At 35.7% G+C, this 18546-nt stretch overlaps 1 long non-coding RNA gene across 1 annotated transcript; it reads left to right on the plus strand.

Annotated features, from left to right (window-relative positions):
• Window positions 1-3682: 3682 nt before the first annotated feature.
• LOC123557144 (uncharacterized) lies at window positions 3683-12251 on the plus strand. The gene is made up of 4 exons (XR_008370984.1): window positions 3683-4886; window positions 9316-9517; window positions 11648-11736; window positions 12152-12251. It is a non-coding gene; the product is annotated as an uncharacterized LOC123557144 (long non-coding RNA).
• Window positions 12252-18546: the final 6295 nt, after the last annotated feature.

An 18546-nucleotide genomic window follows, 5' to 3' on the forward strand; every position in this document is an offset into this window, starting at 1 on the left:
TGCTAGATCTTTTAAGCTAATGTTATCTTTTTAGCTAATGTTAAAACTGATTCCTAAAACCTTCGACCTACAACATGCGTGGTTCCAGAGGGGGTGGGGGACCGGGGGTCCGGACCCCCTCTGGAAAATCCATGAAAAAGGAAAGAAGAGAAGAAGGAAAGAAAATGTTTGTTTTTTCGAAAAAGGCAATATTAGGACCGCATTCAAAAGTATATGCGGCTGCTGCTTCATACGATCCCGACATAATTCATATTTATATCAATTATCTAAAAGAAACTAAGAATTCTACCTTGAAGAAAACTTGATTTTATCAGTTTCCCCGAATTTAACAAGTTAGCACATAAAACTGTGAAAATAAGGGGTATATTATATATAAACTTGCAGTGGAAAAGTGTTCTTAAATGCTCCTAAAATGCCCAGAATGCTGAAAGCGCTAAATTTCAAAATTTTCCGGGTGGGGGAGGGGGTTGGACCCCCTCTGAGAAAATAAGCTGGATTCGCGCATGTACAACTCCAAATTTCCCTGACTTTTCCCTGACTTTTGCCCAAAGTCCAAATTTCTCTGACTAATTACAAAATTCACCGACTTTCCCTGACCGTGGGAACCCTGACAGAGTGTTCAGATGCGTATGAATTGAACGCACGACTGGTTAAATACCGATCTAGAACAGACAAAAATAGTTCCGTCTCGGCCGAAAGTGACCTTGACCTTTCAGCTAGGGATGTGGATCTTGCACATGTCTCATTATTCATATAAAATTCAAATATTCGTCTCTCTCTCTCTCTCTCTCTCTCTCTCTCTCTCTCTCTCTCTCTCTCTCTCTCTCTCTGAGTCTTAATTACTGTATATTTTCTCTTAATTACAGTACTATATTTAGCCCACTTTATATATTTTTTCCTACTGAATTTTGTGATCTATTCCCGAGAATACACTCAATAATAGTGTTCCGAAAAACTAATGTCATATCAACTTGTGGTCCGACGGTTTTGCTTCTTCTATATATTGTATATGTTGTGAAAAAGAGGAAGAATAGAATAGTATTTAAATAAAGTGAGCATTTTTTTGACAGTAGAATCTTTTAATTAACGAATATCACGGCGAATTTGTAGGTCCCAGTCATTAAATCTGGTTATCCTTTGTTTTGTTAAGTTTATGTCTAGAGAGAAGAAATTAATGACGAGTAACTTGGTAAACATGATTTATTCCCCTTTATCGCTCTTCACGGTAGAGGCTATTTTTTTATTAGAGCTAATTTCATGAGAAATAACGTTTACAATTTTGTTTGATCAGAGTGACTAGATAAAAGAATAATTGAATAGTTGAAACTTACTAAATCTTATAGAACATTGATAATCGTATCATGCAATCAGGTCTATATAAATTCGTTCTTTGTTATTGGTTAGAAACAGTGGTTAAGAGATTACTTCACGGAATTCAATGAAAAGTTATTCATTTAAGCCCCTTCTCGAGAAAACACATAAAATACAAGAATATAAATAGTTAGAAAATAAATGAAATATTGCAATAAATGCCTTTTATCAGCACGCAATTAAAAAGTCAACCAGCAATGTTCAATTAGCACATGTACCGGAAACGCAGGTAGGACCACAGAACGTTGCAGCGCCGCAAAATGGGAACCCTTACGTATGAGTTACTAAGTCCTACGTAGGAGATACTATGTCCTACGTAGGAGATACTAAGTCCTGCGTAGGAGATACTATGTCCTACGTAGGAGATACTAACTCCTACGTAGTACTTAATATCTCCTACGTAGGAGATACTATGTCCTACGTAGGAGATACTAACTCCTACGTAGGAGATACTAAGTCCTACGTAGGAGATACTGTGTCCTACGTAGGAGATACTAACTCCTACGTAGGAGATACTAAGTCCTACGTAGGAGATACTATGTCCTACGTAGGAGATATTAAGTACTACGTAGGAGATACTAAGTCCTACGTAGGAGATACTAACTCCTACGTAGTACTTAATATCTCCTACGTAGGAGATACTATGTCCTACGTAGGAGATAGTAAGTCCTACGTAGGAGATACTATGTCCTACGTAGGAGATACTAAGTCCTACGTAGGAGATACTAACTCCTACGTAGGAGATAGTAAGTCGTACGTAAAACAAATTTAAATCTCTCTGCTGGCACCAGGACGCTTCCATAATTTTCTGTTTGTATCCTTATAAATTTTAAATGTCTCTTCTAAAAATAGAAAGATTGTTGATATTTATAATTTCTCTGTATGGGATAGAGAAAGGTAACTTTCGTTCAAAAAATGATTCTAATATGCAAATCATGTTTACATCTGGAACACCCTCGGTTATTACCGTGCCACTATTCAAAATGTTCAACGGACTGGATTCTGGATTAAGTAATCGGATAATTAATAACAAAAAAGGTAAAATATAACTTTTAATAGCTGCCTTAAAGCACATTTATGATTATTCTTCACACTCAATATGAAAGTTTCAGTCATTTTGACAGAAAGTCGTTAAAAAACCTTCAGATCAAAATTCAGATCAGAAGCGATTGTTGTGCTATACGTTACTTCAGTTCAATGTTAAGACCTGACATAACATGGGAAATAAAAAATGTAAAACATCAATTAAAATGAACTCATACAGTGTTATGAGTTATGTCAGATCTTGTATTTAGGACTAATATATCTGTCAGCATGTCAGTATGCTATATTTGTTTAATGATGATGACTTCAAATAACAACACAGGAAAACTGTGTCCTGGTTAGATTTTTTTTTTTTACAAATGATCACGTATATTCCAGATTAATCCAGATATAGAAGATGAAGTCAGCAAATTTAGAATTAATGTAAATGTATGTAAAGCAATCAGTAGAGGAATAAGGTTCAGTCACTGAAGTTTTAAAAATTGATGTATCATGCGACATTCATTAAATGCGCGTACGTTCCAAAGATCACGTTTCTGCAGAACTAGTGGGGACCTAAAAGTTATTTTGAACTACTTTTAACTCGTTGTATCATATCAAACTTGTCATTTTGTTCGGCGTTTATTTGTTGTAGTATATAATTAGAATCGTTTCTGACAGCGACAATGCAGTCTTGTTTTACATCTATGCAATGTAATATATGAGCCGCGCCATGAGAAAACCAACATAGTGGCATCCGCACAGTCTGGTCAGGATCCATGCTGTTCGCTTTTAAAGCCTATGGCAATTAGAGAAACCGTTAGCGAACAGCATGGATCCTGACCAGACTGCGCGGATGCGCAGGCTGGTCTGGATCCATGCTGGTCGCAAAGCCACTATGTTGGTTTTTCCCCGGCGCGGCTCATGTCATTACTCGAAATTCCGTTTTGATTTTATACGGTTTTGTCAGTGAAGTTCACTGAAAATGTTAATTAATTCAATAAGTATTATTTTGCTAAAACATCTTAATAATTATTCAGTCAACAGGATATCGCGGTAGGTCCTATTGTATTTGAGCTGTCTTCATTATGTAGCGTCGCTTTAATTAACAAAAACTAACGTCGTTGTTATGTAATACGTATTCTGGATATTTTTTCGTAGTTTTATTGAAAACAACTTATCCACCATTTGCTATTTTGCAAATACCTTTAAGATTATTGAAAATACTTTTTAAATCTAGTATATGTTTAGAAACAATTTTTTTTTTTTATTTAACGTCGCACCGACACATTATTTAAATTTCAGAAATATGAATCAATTCAAAATGTAATTTCATTTATTTTAATACCCCATCCTATTTGTAAAAAGCTTAAAAAATAATAGTTGTTGCTTTAGAAACGAATGAATACCATTTAAGAGATAACAAGAAGGAACATATTTAATTTTTAATAGAAAATGGCGAAATTTCACTCGAATATTAAACAATGTTTCATGTATATTTTTTTTTCTATCAATGCAACTTTTTATACGCCTCAATGCTTTTTGTGGCATTTCAAAATGGGTTAAAGTATTAAAATGAATAAATCCATTGTCATTATGGTTTGAATTTTTGGCAGTTTGAAATCTCATCAACTACATATTATTCTGGACGTACAGTAATTTTATAACAGTACTGTATGGAAGATGTTGGCATACTTACAAATGGTGGCTTCATTGTCCATTGCTTTAACCTTTAGCCTGCTGGCGGCAAGTGATTTTGCCTTTGCGACCAGTGTAGACCAAGATCAGCCTGCACATCCGTGCAGTCTGATCATGGTCTGCACTGTTCGCTATTCAGTCAGTAAATTTTCAGTGAACACCCCTTAAAACAATAAATGGTTTTGCCCAAATTGGAAGATGGACACATCCACTTCAGAAATTTAGCAGGCTAAGGGTTAAACAAAGAGATAATAAGACATATACATTTGTACTTAAAAAAAACAACAGAAAACTGAAAATGACATGTTTAATAATCTACAGAACGTAAATAGCCGATTTTATACTAACGGTACTATAACAATACCACAAATTTATGTTTTCAATTACCACCCATTTATTTTCTTCCCTTCATCGCGTGTTTAACAAACACATCTTTTGAAATCGCACGAGGAAAAGGGCAAAAACCTCATTAAAATATATGTACGGCCTACTATAATTACGTGACATGTACCGTGTGCTGACTGCCAAACAACAATAGCCGGCAGCCAGCGTTTAGATGTTGTAACGTAAAGGTGTAAACATAGCCTTTGAGTCATTGCTGTAAAGAATTACACGTCAAATCTATTGTGGCAAAATATTTGCTCTGGCAACATGGTGTAATGAAGTTTTGGATGGAAAAAAAATAACAAAAAAAATATATATTTGAAAATTACACGTATATAAGTGCGCTAGAGAAATGGGAAGGCTTATGGAAACAACACTGTGTGTATTGACGTTCGTTATTATTTCTAATGGTAAGTAATGGTAAAATTCACTTTTCTTTCTATTTCTGAACAATATTTTTCAAGAGGGCGTTATCCTAATAATTATTAAAACACGAAAGAGAACATTATATTTGCTTTTTTTCTTAAAATATAACATGGATAAATATTAAATGAAAAAATCCGTTGGGAAAGATGCATCAGATTTTAAAATTGAAAACAATCTGATTGTACAGTTTATTTGCGTAATATATTTCAGTTTATTTTTTATTTTATAATATGATGCATTTCCCAACATAGAATGAATCTGGTAAGTAAAACTCCAAAAAGGGGAGCGGTGGTCTAGTGGTTAATGTGTCGGCCGCTCAACCCGGGGGTTGTGGATTCTAGCCCCACTGCATGACTATGACTTCTCATATGACACCAGTACTGGTTTTTCCAGGAAGCGGACTCGCGAGTGGTTAAAATATAAGCTTTAAGCTTTCATCACAATCGAGCTAAAATAAATTAGTATAAAGTAAATCTCTAAAAACAGAGTTATAGTGCGACATTTGATTTACCGACTGTTTACTGATACACCGAAGACCACTTCTGAAATATGATTTATACGATACATACCTCTATTTTCATGCGGCGAGCTATTTGAGTGGCTTTGTTCTTTGAGTGCGGCTATTCTTGAGGGGGAGATTCATCCCAGTTTTCTGCTCGCCATAGCACAAATTACATCGTCAGTCGTACGCCCGTGATCCGTAAAGTTTCTGCAAATAACATCTCAGTTGGTATAAAATTAATTAGTTAAGGTTGGCCTGGATGTTCCTTTAGTGGTCCTGTCTCAAAAGTGACCTTCAGTCAAGTTTGATTCTTAAAGAAACATGGCCTCGAGAGCGTGTGGTCAATTTTTCTGCATGTAGTGGAAACTTCGCAAGAGCCGTCGGAGGACAGCAATGCTCGACTATTAAACAGCCTTGTTAATTAAATGAATATAAGTCGAAAGGTGCATAATTATGTAAAAATGCAAAATATAGTTATGGATCTATACAGTGCATGTCAGATCATCATAATGAACAAGAGTGTGAAGTTTCAATCCATTCTTTTTAATGGTTACTCAGCTAATATACAAAAACTTAACCAAAAATTGCTAACGGTCGGAAAAGGGACATACTTTTGTAAAAATTAAAAACAAAGTTATGTAACCTGTGCAATGTACGTCAGTTTTTCACAGGGAATAAGTGTGTGAAGTTTCAATCAATTCCCACGTGGCTACTGAGATACCAGCTTATATACAAAAACTTAACCAAATCGGGACGTTGACGCCGACGCCGACGAATGGGCGAAACCTATAGCTCTACCTATTCTTCGAATAGTCGAGCTAAAAATCTTCTCGTCAAAAAACTTTTGGCCTGATTTTAAGATAATTTCACCCAAAACGAACATTGGTTGACTCTATTAAGATTGTTTAAATCATATCTGTCGTTTATCAAGAAACCACAAGAGGGCGTGGTCAGTTTCCCATATGCACATGATGTAAAATTTAAAAATCTTGTGGGAAACTGGTAGCCCGATTTTAAGATAACTTCACATAAGTTATTCTTGGGTGACTTTCTACCAAGATTTATTTGTCAAAGCCATAGCTGCCAGAGCTTAAAATAGAAAAATGTTCAAAGAGCATCTCCTAAACAGATGGGTTAATTAAAAACAGTTTCAGTGTCTTTTTGTTGACCTTCTACCATGATTGTTCAAACTATTCCTATTCCTCCAGAGACATGGCTAGGGGTGGTAACTTCGCTCAAAAGCTCTATGGAGATTATGTTTATTGTTTCACAAAGCGATGGTAAATAAAATTTACCTTTACCTATGATTTTAACTTAAAAATTCTTTTTCGGAAACTCTTGGCCCGATTTCAAAATAATTTCACGCAAACGTTCTTTGGGTAGTCCGAATTAATCTGTTTGTCAAAAGAAATGACTACCAGAGGGCGTTGTCGCTTTCCTGATATTTTATTGTCATGACCTGCTTGTCAATTTTTAAAGTAATTTCACACAATATTTCTTGGTTGATACTTCACCGATGTTGTTGACATTATTCCGATTCTTAAAGAAAGCATAATTGACAAAGTTAGAAATATAAATATCTTCAAATGTCTCTTAAACCAATGGTTCGTTTTAAAAACAATTTCATACAAATGTTACTTGGAAAAGTTTTTAAAATCTACTCCTAAGAAACTGTTTCAAAATGTTTCAGAGGAATGTTACCCAGATTACCCTCATCCATGGTTGTTAACGTTTAAAAGTTTGACGACACCATTTTGTTCACGTCTTTTGCGAATGACTGTGACTAAAAACAGATCTGGTGCGCCTGTGATATATTACAGACTCCGGTATATACCGGATTCAAGCCATTTGAACGAAAAGTATCTTAAATGTATATATTTGGTAACCATGGTAATCCTAACCTTAACATTTAACCAGTATATTTTACATATTATACACTAAATGCGTGCGGACATGCAAAAATTTGCGTATTATTGCCGTGCGTGCCGATGATAATGATTTTTGTGACATGCGTAGAATGACTGCATCAGGTCTGTAATGAGAAACATCGTTTGTGAATTGCGTCAGATTAAGCGTGCAGTCTCACGTAAAGGGCCGTCTTTGATATCATAGCGCCAATGTTGTTTATAGGAAAATAATCGCTTTTTTCTTTTCATGCAAAATGTGTAGTGAATGTTAATATTAATAGTTCGTCAACAATTTAAAGTAACCCATCTTCTTTGTACTTTCGCAAAGAAAGAGAACGCCACACCTACCCATACATATCTGTGGACCCGAGGCATAAATGTACTAAAATTACAGCCATGCGCCTCTAATATGTAATTCATGTTTATACTTACAAAATATCAAAACTTATGTTTTGTGTGATAAAAGTTTTATTAGAGCTTAAAGGAATTAGCAGCCATCATGAAATGCATTGAAAATAACAATAGTGACATGTCCTCATTTTTAAGAAAATGATCACGTGTCACTAATGTCCATTTTCGGTATTACTATGCAAATACCTGTGCGTGAGTATTTAAGAGTATGTGGACCCTTCGCGTACTTAAAACACAATCATGCATTTCATGCAAAATAAACATTACTCGAGCCGATTCCTATCTTATATTTTACAACTCCGTTTACATTTTCATTAACATCGTTTTAATTGACACATTATTGCATATCTTGAGATCATAAATGTCTGAAACGATAAAATGAACAAACGACGATTGCCGGAATGGCAAACGGTGTAACACAACTCGTGGGCACCGTCAAGCTTTTTTTTTCAGATGTTACATATAAATTAACGTAGCCAGTTGTCTTTACGTCTAGAATATCTCATCTTTAAGGTCAGTAGACTCTGTGGGTTTCTGAATACAGTTTTATCGAAAGAATCGCAGTTGGACTGCAAATATCTATATTAAGGTGTCTGCAAGTACCTCAGACAAGGAACAGAAGTTCTCTATCCGACGGAACAGAACCGCGCCTGTTCGGGTGTTACTTTAAACATATATAATACGAAACATTGATCAAATGCTATTCTCGTACAGGATCGTACCAAGTGGAGCTTTTTAATTTCTGTTTACTTTTGAGTAATAGATAGTCTAGAAGAAGATTGACTTTTAGTTATTTATCTCATCATTTAATCTTTTATACATATAATATATTTATTTCAAATTTCATTTTACTATGTATCGAATGCTATATAAATTGAATTTGATATTGTTTCATTTATTGATTAATAAGGAGAGCGGTGTCCTAGTCACCCAGGGGCCGTGGGTTCGAGCCTCACTGGGATCACGACAACACCTTCTTATATAACATAAGTACTAGTGGTTTTTTTTCATAAAGTGTACTCGGAAGTAATTCAAATAAGCTTGAAGCTTTTTTTCAGAATCGAGCGAAAGTAAGTAAATTACATGTAGCATTAACAAACATTCATAAATGTCACTCGGTACATTCAGTAGTGTTTGGCCTATCCAAAGGTTACTCGCATGTCATTACTCATTACACGTGAAGAAAATTCGAATGAATGATGAAACTAAATAAAACTTTTGAAATAACTTACATAATATGAGCCGTGCCATGGGAAAACCAACATAATGGCTTTGCGACCAGCACGGATCCAGACCAGCCTGCGCATCCGCGCAGTCTGGTCAGGATCCATGCTGTTCGCTAACAGTTTCTCTAATTACAGCAGGCTTTGAAAACGAACAGCATGGATCCTGACCAGACTGCGCGGATGCGCAGGCTGGTCTGGATCCATGCTGGTCGCAAACCCACTATGTTGGCTTTCTCATGGGACACCCTAACACATACAGTAGTAAGAAAAAGAACAGTATATAAAACACAAAATTGCAGATGTGAAAAATATTTTAAAAACGAACCATATACCCGATAAAGTCTTGTTTTTTTCTTTCGCCTTTCAGTAAAAGAGACATCTGCTGGTGAATGTTGTCGGTCCTATGTAGATAACGGTGGTATATATCATTATCAGCAATGGTGCCCCGTGTTCTGTTGTGGATACGCTACTCTGGGAATGCTTGAATGCTGTTCGAACCCAAGACTTCGGGCATTTGAAGGAAACAGAGATGGGTTTTGTGCAGCGTGGTTCTCTTACCCCCACAATATGTAAGATAACGAATTGTGATGTGTTACTTTGTCACTTAACGTAAACTTTATGTACAAAACTTTTTAGAGATAGACCCTAACATTTTCATTGATAGAAATACATTAAATAAAGTCTAGAAATTGATTTCAAAGTCCTTGAAATTAACAAAAATGATTTCACAAATGTGCAATGTATGACAGTTTTGCTAATATCAATAACATAAATTTTAATATTTAATTCAAGGTTGTGATCCGCAAAGAATGTCAACTCTTGCCTTGGGCTAGTACTTTAAAGCAGAGATATTTATTAGTATTACACAATTAAATAGAGTAGAAAACGAAAACGGTTTAAAACACAATAATATACATTTTTGCACATTGTCAACAAAATCGTTTAGGATTTATTAATATGTGTTTGATTTAACCCTGAACCACTGGTTCCTATGATTTTGTCAACTTACTTATGGTAAAAAATAACTTTTAACAAGCCGATAATAAAATGAGATACCAGTAAGTATTTTATAGTGCAGATAATACAGTTTTGCTTGTATCAAAATGTCACAATAGAAGCACTTTTGTAATACAGAACACCTGGTAGGATTAATAAAGGTGCAATTATATTGATCTATTTTTCCTATGCCTAAACTATTCGATAATTTTGGGGCTTAGAATCACCTTTTAGTGCTATTTAACCCTTAGCCTGCTAAATTTCTATAATGGACTGGTCCATCATTCAATTTGGGCAATACCATTTATTATTCGAAGGGGTGTTTACTGAAAATTTACTGACTGAATAGCGAACAGTGCAGACCATGATCAGACTGCACGGATGTGCAGGCTGATCTTGGTCTGCACTGGTCGCAAAGGCAGAATTACTGCCGCCAGCAGGCAAAGGGTTAAAATTCAGTGTCTGCAATAGTATTCGTATTGTTATTCGGTCGATAGTGTAAACTTACTGAAGTGATCTACAGGACCGGCGGAAATTACATAGTTTGACAAGTCATCCAATAAGTGTTTTGTTACATGACATCAGAAGTTAATTTTATTTTCTTTTTTTATTATTTCTTTTACTTTAGCCAATCAAAATTTTGTATTGAACTATAGTCCGGACAGTAGTACAGACCATGGACTAGCAATTTATACAAAAGTTACGCGAATAAATTGAATTTGTACCGGTGCACTCAAATGAAATTAGAATTTGCACTGAATTCTTGTGCAGATGGTTTATTTCTAGTTTCTTTTAGATTCTCTTACGCATTCATTTGTCATTCTATGAAAATTTAATGACACAGTTTTATTTCTTACATTTAGGACGTCACCATTTCTATTACAAAAAGAGAAAATAAATAGAATTACAAATTATGCACTAATGACATTTCAGTAGATTGGCGGTTGAACGGAAATATATTGTTTTGGTTTTAATTATTAGGTGAATATTTATTACAATTTCACAAAATTTTGTCACCTTTTAATTATACAAATCTGACAATTTGTTCCGTAATAAGAAACTTTGATTTGATGGCATTTATGAGAACATATCAAGTAAGTGCAAATAATGAAGGTCAAGATTTCCTTCTGTCATTTGACAAAATTTCATATTCTTTACTCTGAACTTTAAATTTGCCATTTTTCTACTTTTATACTTTTTGCGTAATATGGACATTTTGCTACATGTTTTTCATACTGAACATGGTTCCATTGCACCTATGCGCCAAACGACTTATCTCTTACTCATCTACATTGTAAATTTTGCTAGTTAGCGTAGACATACCTCTCTTGTTATGTCGTGAAGAGTTCTTCCAGCATTTTCCAGGTCAGGTAGTTGGTTGGCGGCGCATAGGTGCGACGGTACCAAGCATAAGTTGAATATTGATTAACTGTATAATACTTGTATGTTATCAAAATGTTAAACCGTCCTTCCAAATCCTGAAATATCTTATAAATGTATAAGTATATGTACGTTTAGTGTCAAAATCCGTTATAAATGTACATGTCATTTGTATTTTCATGCCATGTTAATTTGCTTATAAATGTGTTTATCACGAGAAACTTTGAGTTCAAGTGAATAAAAATTCTGTTCTGTTTATACAAGTACAAAATAGTGGTACGATGTGTTCAACTGTTAATGTTTTATTGTTGTTGTTGTTTCAGATGGGCACCAATCATTATCGGTCTCATTGTTCTCATTCTTCTGATTGCAAGTTGTGTCTGCTGCATTCGATGTTGTTTCTTTATCTAAGGTATGTTAAGTCCAGGTATGCATTATGTGCCACTGAGTCTGTAATCAAGATTTTAAATAAGGAATGTTCAGTGTTGAGTCTGTTAAAATACTTTATCTATGGCCTGTTCAATACTGAGTCTGTAAGTAACTTTGTCTGAAGTAAATGCATTGTCGCACTGATTAAATGTGCATATGATGTTCTGAAAAGTTTTCCTAAGGTGTATATAACCTTTTTAACAAGACCTCTTTATCTGTGGTGGGTGCAATGTTTCATTGATTCTAATACCAGTTTAGATTTTTAGAGCATTGGCTTCGTAGTCAATATTCCCCTAAGTTTTGAGCCCAAAATGAGCTAACAAGTTTTGTTTTCGCTTTAGGTAGACAAAACGTTTATAAATGTCTCATTAACACATGCTACAACAACTATTTTTCAGGTACTCTACTCAAGACACAACCAGGAATGCGTTTTTTCGTCTGTGATATATTTCATTATTTTAAAAAATGTATATTGATTAATAAATTGTATCTATTCTTGGTTCTTTATTTTCTTTCCGGATGAAATAAAAAGATCATGACAATAGTAGCAGGCTCGGTTTGACTGAGTCTGTTTATGAGAGGTAGCGTGCACAAAACCCTCACAGTCCTTAGTACCGGCATTAGTGACGGGTGCAATTTAAGCCATTTAAATTTTTCTCGTCAACCGCAAGATTTTAAGGATCTTGCATGTAGGGGCCTACATAAGACAGGGCTTTGCCTTCCCTAGTAACAGTTGGGAATGTAAAGCCACAGCAGACTGAACATCTGGTTTGCTTAAAAGGGGACCTTGACCTAGATTGAAGATCATTTGCGCTGCTTCATCTATGGTAGAGTATGACACGGTGCATAAATTTCCATCTATAAAGGTATTAATTGACTTATGCTCTGGATATGAGAGATGATGTATCATCCTATAATCCCCATCTTTTTTTGGGACCAAACCTATTGGAGAAATTTGAAGGTTAGGAAAAGGTTTTTCCCTGAAAGGACCCCCTATCCGGCCCTTATCAGTTTCTTTTTGACTTTTTTCGTAAACCATGGCAGGGTCTTTCTTAGAACAAGCTAAATTGGGCGAATCCCTTGGCTGCCGTGGGCCTGAATAATGGAGAGGAAAACCCTTGGTTAAGCCTTCTATTAATTCTGCTGCAGTTGCCTGAGGGTAGGTGTCAAGAGCTTGGATGATGGTAACTGTATTTAGAGGAGTGTAACCCATTTTAAATAGAACTGTACGTTTAATGCTGGCTGGTTCTGCAGGCAAGCTTCTTATGGTTTCCCTCGCAGGATTGGCAAGTGTGGCTGAAACTGCAATTAGGGAAAAAGGGCATTTAGAACTAGAGTTAAACTAATTGCATGTCAAATTAGACTGTCGGGATGCGAAACGAAAGCCGGCTGTGTTTGGCCTATTAACTTGTTTCAAAATATTTTGACCTAGCTTTTGTGAGACAGCATTATTTGGACTGTTCACAAAAAAGTAACCACAACTCCGTATTAATAACCACCCCCCCCCCCCCCCCCCCCCCATGATGAATCTGGGTTGCCCTCTTTCAGCTGGCGGAATTTTTGGTCATATTGCCACCAGGTGTTGGAGCGTTAAGCGGCTATTCCAATATCCCGGGAGTATTTAAGCATTTCATGGGTTTGAGAAGGGTGTCTCTCTAAGAATACGCTTAAAAAAGTGATGAAGGCGGATGACCACTGGTCGATGGGCAGCCTGGCTGGCGTTGCTCTACTAGGGGCCACAAGCAATTTCCCATTTTGAAAAACCAACTCCCCAGAATTTCCATGCTCCGCAAATTCATTCATATCTTTTGTAGACTTCAAAAAAAACGATAAATCAACATATTTATTAGACGAAATCAAGTCCTTGATTTTGGCAGGTACGAGAGAGCCTGCCGGGTCGAAGACGCTGGTTATTAAGCTAGGTGGTTCGATAATGTTGCTGCATACCAGCAAAAATGAATTAGAATCGTCAAAATTAGCGGGAGGGACAATGGGCTGCGGTGGAAAACAATTCTGAGGTTGAATACCCTGACCATCCAAAACAGACAGAGTTGATGTCTGTGGTATTATTTCCCGAGGTTCCACGGTCCTAGCACGTTTTGCACCCTTGCCGACATCCTTCGCTTCGGTGGCATCCTTTGTACTGGCAAAACGTTGATGCAAGAAGATTATTCGAAACAAACTAGCTTGGCGAGATTCTGTCAATTTCGGAAAGGAAACGGAAATGCAGGTGTCCGAGATTCAGAGCTACAGCTAAAAACCCGTATCCGGAACGGGATATACCGCATGCTAGACACGACTCTACCGATACGCCGATTCATTTAAATGGGATTATCACATATTAAAAATGTCATAATCCTTATTATTATATCACTCGGGCTGCGCCCTTGTGATATAATTCCTTCGCATCTGAACTCCAAACAATGATTTATTCAACGACAAATCACCGGATGAGATATATTATTTCTTAAATAACACACAACTTTCAGTCTTTTTTGTTTAATAGGAAAATGAATCTAGTCGTGTTAGAATGTAAAATGTCAAATGGATGCGGTTATTTCCCGGCACTAATGTATGCTATTTCAGACAATTTCCCTTGGAAAAGACGGGGATAATGCCCAGTCTCGTGATCCGGGACAATTCAATATTTTCCTCGCTAGGCAGGCAAGAATGGTAAAACAGCTTCAGTCGAGTAGCATTATATAACTTGTAAAAAACACAAAACTTACAAATGTTCACAACTCTTTGTATTCAGTGGTCATGAAAACAAAGTTTGACACATGAAAAATAAAATGATTTGTCAAAAAAAAAGTAGAGATCTACTGTATTTAATAAAATTAATGTTCACGAAAATGTAAAAGAAAAAAAATCACAGTTGTACTCATTAAGTGTTATTTTATTGAACAACAGGTATCTTTTATAATAAATATACCTTATTTGAAGCAATCACCATACCACCTATGATGATATGAAATACACGTTTTTATTTTATGTTTTTCGGTGGTTTATCGAAATATAACGGTGAATTATATCCTGATATACTCACTGGCCACTCAGTGAAAATTATCAAATCTGATACCCGGATTAACGTCAAAAAGTTTACCGAGCGTACTGAAAGCCGGAAACAATATGATGACGTCGTTAAAATGACGTCATTTTTGCGATGCTTCCTCATAAAATTTCCCGCAAATTTCGACATTTTATTGAAATAAACACAACAAAAGTAGAGTTTTAGACATAAAATAAACAGAAAAATTTTTGGTATCGATGTAATATCACGGTAATTTCACTCGTGAACACCAAAAGTTGTTATTTTCACTCGTGGCTGCGCCACTCGTGAAAATATCACTTTTGGTGCCCACTCGGTGAAATTATAACGTGATATTACACCGAAACCAACAATTATCCTCTATATCCTATTATACAAAGTTCATAAAAATAACAATACTTTAGGGGGTACATTTGTATTGTTGCACCGAAATTCCACAGCATTTTATTTTTGAAGTATAAATATTTACACATACTGTAGTAGAGTTCTATTAAAGATTTTTTTCAGAACATGGATCGGTGATTGTACAGAAATATTAACTTTGGTCTCTTGCTTAACTCAGACTCGAAGATCAATTATGAATAAATATTTGCAAAATATTTCATTCCGTACTGATTTTGGAAAACTTTTATTCAATTTAAAAAGAGAATTAATTAAGAAAGAACGAGGACAAGGACCCTGTACGTTCCAAGACCGCATACCTCTCCAAACGATAAACTATAACAGTCTATGTATATAGAGGATAGTACATGAGTGTCTTTTCATATTGAATTTATTAAACGAGTTGAATAAAATAATAGAATGTGAGGCTCTGTCGAGCATTTTATCAATTTTATTCATCGAGTTTAATAAATTCAATGTAGAAAGACACACATGGAAGCTTTTTTTTTTTTTTGCTGAAATATTAAAATTTCTTCTTTCTGAACCTATTATAGACCAAGTAAATTCGACCAACGTCACCAAATTTATGTAATGGCTTTAAAACATTATCTGGGTAATTCTATATAATGTAGGCAAGGTAAAGTTATTGTTTATATTGTAGTGTGTGTTTTTTCCCACGTGCAAAGCTTAAATTAACTCCTTTCCAAAATGGTTTAATATTTCACTAAGACAACTAAAAGCAATAAAAGGAGATATAAGTCTCGTTGGTGTTTTCTATCTCAAAATGTTTCTGTAGGGATAACGCATGTTTTTTCGTGTTATAACATCTGCAGAATCCCGAGGGATTGGTTGGTACACGAGCCCGTTAGGGCGAGGGTACCAACGTATCCCGAGGGATTCTGCAAATGTTATAACACGAAATGAACATGCGCTAACGCTATTCTAGCATAAAACGCGTAGAAACTGCTGATAAATGAATAAAATGTCTCTCAACGTCATTAATTTTCCATCAGATGCGCGGGAATGTCTAAGTTGTTTTTAACGTTGACGTCATTTCATTTTAAATTATCCGTTTTGGGGCCGAATGACGTTTACGCTTTGCCATGGAACGCGCATGTATAAAAAGGTGTTATAACAGCGCGCGAGCGCGAGAATCTCTCTGTTAACACACGTTTTCTCTCCTGTTAAAACATCCCCGAAAAGTGACAAGAACAGCAGTTTTATGCTAGAATATCTACATGTATATTCTATGCAAGCAAAAGACGACAATGTTTACTGATTCTGTACAAGTTGATGAAAGACCAACGGTTCCTATACAGTACACTTTATCTTCATGTCTTCTGTAATCTCTTTAATGACTTTTGAGTTATTTTCCTGAAAAGTATAAAAAATACAAAAGGAAGATAAAAGAAAAACACGGGATAAGACTTGTTTGTTTTGCTTCGGGATTAACGCCGTTTTTCAACAGTATTTCAGTCATGTAACGGCGGGCAGTTAACCTAGCCAGTGTTCCTGGATTCTGTACCAGTACAAACCTGTTCTCCGCAAGTAACTGCCAACTTCCCCACATGAATCAGAGGTGGAGGACGAATGATTTCATACACAGTGTCTTTGATCAAATCGTCACGGAGAACATACGCCCCGCCCGGGGATCGAACTCACGACCCCGCGATCCGTAGACCAACGCTCTCCCTACAGAGCTAAGCGGGTGGGCTAACGGGATAAAATAATCAACCACTGCGTTTCTCTTATGATTCCTTATCATTACATGACGTATAATTCAACGTTCTTGAACATTTCTTTGGTGGTCCTGATATATGTTTTATAGTTTTTATATTGTCCGGTCTTTTTTGGATAACGGAGTGAATTCAATGTATATGAATAATAGAGTTCGCCTGTCTTTAAAGGTGTGTTTTGTTTAAACCAGTGCTAGTGGGGCTAGTGATTCTGCCTTTGCGACCAGTGCAGACCATGGCCAGCCTGCACATCCGTGCCGTCTGATCATGGTCTGTACTGTTCGCTATTCAGTCAGTATCTTTCTGGTAATCATCCCTTTTAACAGTTAATGGTACTGTCCAAATTGAAAGATGGACAAGTTCATTATAGAAATTTAGTAGGGTAAGGGTTAAACCTTGTGGGGCGTGAGAGGTTCCGCATATTTTGTCACCTCTTATGAACAAACTCATATGCTACTGACTGCGGTCTATGTAAAAAAAAAACCTTAAATATTTTATTTTTGGGCAAACGTCATAAAAAGATAATGGGGAATAATTGAAAATTAGACAAGATAAAGTTAGGTTTCTTCCTTTAATGTCTTCATCCCTTTCTGAGTTATGCCTGGTACAAGGAACAATAATACTAAATAGGTAATCAAGCAGCACTTCGTGCTAGTCGGAAAATGGCGGAAAGAAAAAATCCTCCACTTTTTCCCCAGTTAAAGTGGCATTTCCATGTTTTATGTAAGCCAGTTCCTATTTTTATTTCACTGTGGACTTAAACTTGACATTTTGGTAGCATTTTCAAGGAGATTTTTTGCAACTATAGAAATGTGAACAAACCTTATTACTCATGTGTTCATACCCACATTTTAGCTGTCAGTTTTGGTGTTGACCTGTCAAACAAATAATCTCTCTTAGAAGACAATGATCCCTACTTTTCCTGGTGTCTTATGGGTCATTTAAGAACATAAGACTAGTAATTCTTCTTTAAATGGGCCTGGCTATGTGTTACAGCGCTCAGAAGACTGTTAATGTTATATAAGAACATATAGAAAATTTATTTACTACTGTACAGCCTACAAGGAAAATTAAGAAAGGGGAATAAATAAAAACACATTACAAGATACTATCCAATTCCTCTTATGTCCCCTGTCGCACAAGATGCATTTCATAATTTTCACATATTTCCATGCACGTTTGTATATATATAATTATATATATAAGTTTATATTTCATTTCAAGGAATTAACAAATACAAAACCCAAAATGTTTACATGTTTACATTTTTTATTGAAAGTATAGGTATAAGAAAAAAGGAAACAAACACGTGGCGTGTCTCTTCATAGTGGAGCAGTAACCTCTTTAAATGAAATGTCACATTTTTGTTCTGAATACAATATGAAAATTACAATTACCTAGAACTTACGAAGTGTGTAAATGTCATCCCCATAAAAAGCAGTACAGGTAGCGATACAGTTTTGAAGAAGTGTCTTTGGATTACTATTAAATGAAAAGATTATCGAAGAACAATCGGCAGCATGATTCTTTTTGGGTCTAAACCTAGGTTAAAGTCTCAGTCAGTTTTGAATATCACATGCAATGAGACAAGTATTCAAGCTACCAATAAAGTTGATATCTTGTGGCT

Source organism: Mercenaria mercenaria, chromosome 5 (genome assembly GCF_021730395.1).
Source record: "Mercenaria mercenaria strain notata chromosome 5, MADL_Memer_1, whole genome shotgun sequence".
In the NCBI taxonomy this organism is placed as follows: Eukaryota; Metazoa; Mollusca; class Bivalvia; order Venerida; family Veneridae; genus Mercenaria; species Mercenaria mercenaria.